This window comes from Scyliorhinus canicula, chromosome 8, assembly GCF_902713615.1.
Source record: "Scyliorhinus canicula chromosome 8, sScyCan1.1, whole genome shotgun sequence".
Lineage (NCBI taxonomy): Eukaryota > Metazoa > Chordata > Chondrichthyes > Carcharhiniformes > Scyliorhinidae > Scyliorhinus > Scyliorhinus canicula.
Window position 1 is genome coordinate 151,890,915 of NC_052153.1, and position 4,513 is coordinate 151,895,427.

At 39.9% G+C, this 4,513-nt stretch overlaps 1 long non-coding RNA gene across 1 annotated transcript; it reads left to right on the forward strand.

The window, feature by feature from the left end:
* The first annotated feature begins 443 nt into the window (after positions 1 to 443).
* On the forward strand, positions 444 to 2,077 carry LOC119970019. The gene is made up of 3 exons (XR_005461519.1): positions 444 to 911; positions 1,302 to 1,422; positions 1,737 to 2,077. It is a non-coding gene; the product is annotated as an uncharacterized LOC119970019 (long non-coding RNA).
* The last annotated feature ends 2,436 nt before the right edge of the window (positions 2,078 to 4,513 follow it).

The following is a 4,513-nucleotide window of genomic DNA, read 5'->3' on the forward strand; positions in this document are numbered from 1 at the left end:
ACCAGCATCCATACTTAAAAGACGCTGTTTCGTTTTTGGTTGACAGACCCGGGACGTGTTCGTATGTTCTGTTGCAGATATGTATTCACATCCGCCGCTGGATCGAAATCCTGAAGTCTTATCAATTCTAAAAGAGTTTCATTCAGGTTGCAGGGTTGAACCTCCCTTGAAAGAAGGCATTGACATTGACTAAATTTGTACTTTAGACTCCCTATGAAAACAGAACAAATTTATACTTTCCTTCCTTCAGTGCCAAATTGCACAGCAGCTGTTCTAACTCCGCTGAGTGAAGCGGACCCCCATGGTTTAATTTCTTGTTTTAACTTCCAGTCGGAAACCAGATATCAAAAACCCGCCCTCTTGTCTGCTCGGGCAGGTCAGGACTGTGTAAGTAGTGCGCTCCCCCCCCCCCCCCCCCCCCCCCCCCAGCTTCTTGGCGAACAGAGCTGCGCTCATAAGCGTAGTCTCCTGGGATAAGGTTTGGCACCATTCATGCTAGCAGAAAGAGCCTTGTGAACTTGACCGAATCGGCAGTGGGAACATTAACATTGCACAGCGGGCGCGCTGCCTGCTCGGCCAGCGTCGCCTCCACTTTTTCCTTCCCTCGGATCCCGATTCCCCACTTACACTGACACGGAATAACAAATGTCACGGAGCTTTAAATATCACAAGTATTTGTTTTAAACCGGGGGGAAAGCAGCGGTTACATTCGAGCGAGTTCTCCAATTAATTTCCATTTCGTACCTTACATGCCTTAAAACCTTTAAGCGCACAGGTATTCTACAGGGTACAAGATTAAAACTCCCTCCACTGCATCAAATTCAACATTTCAAAGTATATTGATAAAGAAAAAAAATCTAGATGCATCCTCCTGGGAATAGGAATTCTGAGAAAACTTGCCTCTGGATCTGGTGAGTAATAGGAACAATAATGCAGGAGTTACTGAAGTAAATGTTTCCCATTGCAGAATGTGACTAAGGAACATTCTTGTCCCAATTTGCATTTCTTTAAAATAGCTGGGTTACATTCAGAGCTTGTATTAGGCAACTTACTTTGCGAGATTTTGATAGAAATGCTAAGGGATTAATGGAGAGCAAGACCCTGATCGCTCATTATTCGACCGCGGCAGATTTTTTAAAAAGACGGAGGTGATCAAACACTAATTGTTCTTCTTCAAGTTTTAAGATTTACATTAACACAATAATTGAAAATACCAACGAAGTTCGGACCCCCCCCCCTTAACTGATATTACATGTATTGCCACCAAAAGTTAATATTTTCTAAAACAAAATCCTTTTCAGTTTAGTTACACAGGCTCGCAAAGGGACCAGTTCTCTTTGGTTTAAATGATTCAGCACCATCCTCCTCCCAAAGAGCTGACTTTAGCTGAAAACATATTGAAGGGAATTATACAGATGAAAGGTGATGGCATTTTTTGTTACACGGTTCTGAATGTCACAGAGTTGAGAATATTTACACATCTGGGGCAGAATTGCAAAGGAATTGTCAATTTTCTCAATAAATGGGTTATACAAATTAGCAGACCACAAAACACAGGACTTATTTAAAATGTACAGTTATGGAGAATATGCAACCGAGTTGATTTTAAAATATCATTGGTGTCATTGATATCTGGAATGTTTGTTGTAAGCACAGACTTATTTCAATGTGTATGTTATTTACTGTTGTGAGAGACGGAAGTACTGTTAACTTCTTTGGGGTTCTCTGTTTTTCAGAGTCCGTGCAGCAGTCACTGGGTCGTGTACCTATTAGAATATAATAAAGTAACTTGGAAATACGGGCGTTTAATAAATTAATCAACCGCACTTGGCATTAGATAACCTCATTACACTTGACGTGACACAACCGTTTCAAATTCAACCTCATTAATAGGTTATATCTATTCCTCGAATTTACATGTTGTTTAATTTTACGTATTGTTTGGCAAATTTCTACTTAAGTGCATCTTTATCCCTGTGTAATGTACATACTTTAATACAAAGCGATATATGAAATGTTATGCGTGGTTAGACTAAAAGATAAGGTGTGCAATGGTTGATAATTGACTGCAAATAGTTAAAACATTTGTGGTGGTATAATCAAAGTGAACCCCCCCCCCCCCCCCCCCCCCCATATCCTCACACAGAACAAAATACAAACCAGAGGCCAGCAATTTTCACTGCTCGGAATCCCACCAAGACTTGTGGAAGAATTTCCTTGTCTTCAGGCAAAACAAGCCTTCATAACAGCCGCTTGTCTGCTCTCCACATCCCACAAGAGCTTTTTTGTTGTATGTAATTCTCCAGGACTGCAGCACAACAAACATTTCCCTTGGCTTAAGGGGTAATTTTCGTTTAACAGAAACAAAACAACTATTCATATGGGCAAGAAGAGGAAGCTGTTATGTATTAATGTTTTTACATTATGTAGCATAACAGTTTGCCAGAAGGCTTACCACCAGAGTAGAGAAGCTGCCAAACCATGCCTCAAACAAATGTCAGAGACTGATTGCACCCTTGCAGATTGCAGGGTAGGTGATTTTGGACCAATTCCCCAATTACATTCTCCGGTGCCTATAGACCACCTTGGGCAGCAGCCAACAACTGTCGATGCCTCAGTGTTCACACAGGAACTTTGCTGCTCCTTCGGATCCCAATGATGCTATGATTTCATACATCATTGGTTAGATTGTTTTTTAGATTATACATAAGTAGAAGATTAGACCATGTGCTTTGTGGTTAGAGAATTTTTCAGCTACATTTGTCCTACTTATAATGTGGGGTCGAGCACTTCACATTTCCATTTGTTTGTGACAAGAGCCACACACAAATACATGTAGCCCACATGTGATCACCATATGTCCCATCTGGATATAAAGAGACCCTCTCCCTTTTTTCATTTAAACTGACCCCACACAGACATAACCAAACGTAGCGATTTTACTTCAACGGGGAAATACTCTATGGTCAGCTGGTTACCTATAAACTCTTCTTGTTACAGATAATATAACACGTTTCCAATTTCCGCTAAGTACTTTCGAGAAGTTCGCTGCAAAAAAATGCACAAGTCTGAATGTGCTCCGCCAGAGAGCATGGGTTCAGTTTTAATTCACAATTGTTTTATTTATAGTACTCAAAACCGCAGACTTGCAGATAACATCAGTAAAAACGTCAATTTAGTTCAGCTAAAGTTAACTTGGAAGACTGGATATTGTTAAGCAATTAAATGTTACCCATTCTCTACATATCTGTGTTTTTGTGACTTATTATCAGATAATTGAGAGTTTCTTGTACTGTTATTATAACTTGGGGCACTGAAAGTTTCAGGTTCCAATAAATACGAATGTAATAATAGTGCGGAGGATGTCCGCCTGAAGGAAGGGGTAAGGCGCTATGAATCGTTAGACTTGTATCAAAATTGTTTTGCCCGTAAACTAACTTATTTGGAATAACATGAATGTCAACTAGCCAATTATAAGCGAGATTCAAGAAAAACTGCATCGTCCCTGGCTGGACTGCAGATTGTGAGGCCAACTGTCTGTGAAGAGTGTCGAAAATGCCTCAAAATTGCCATTGCAAGTTTGTAAAGGTTACCGAGGTCCCGGAGTAGATCACACGAAGATGCACCTCGATATAAAGGAAAGGTAGAGCAAAATGATCCAGAATACTACAAAGGTGCAAGTCACAAGAGACCGAGAGAAAGCAGCCATAGATCCTGTAAACAGTTCAGGAATAGAGACAAATCGACCATTTCTAGTTTTCATATAATCGTGTGAGTTGTTTTGAAAAAACAGACCAATAATTCACAATTTTCAGGTGTGTTTATTCTAATATGTCCCTTTGCTATGTTTATGCTGCGCCGTTAAATATTGTTCGTTTTCAATTAACAACGATTTAAAGGATTTTCAGAAGCCATCATTAGAACGATTTAAATAGTGTCAATAACATTGAGGTCTCTGCTTCACATAAGAAAGGAAAACATCTCCGAAATTCAGTTAATCTATTCCAGTAGACAAGGTCACGACAGGACCACGTGCAAAAATATTGATGGTATTGCTTTCAGATTTAAATTTCATAGGAGAACTGCTTGACCCCGAGAGAGAAAAAGACTCTTGTTTCTGTCATATTCGATGCCAAGAATATGACAGACTTCATTCAGTCAGTGACAAAATGACGACTCGGGAGTGGCGGGGTTTATCTCTGGGTCAATTGAGAGAAAAGTGGTGGCAATCAATGAGGCGAGTTAATGGGGTGGACGCACTCACCTTAACTAAAACCATGGAATTCTGCACAGCAAATCTGACGCTGTCAAAATGGATATATAATGAAAACTCACGAATCACTGCCAAAAAAAACCCCTCAAACAATCGTTCGTTCCGGAATGTGTACTTTTCGATAAACATTTTAAACAGAAAGATATTAAAGGCAGAAAGAGATATTATCTCCTGTATAAATGTGGCATTCTACACATTTATACATTAATCCTGCCTGCTACTGATAATTGCAGAGACGTT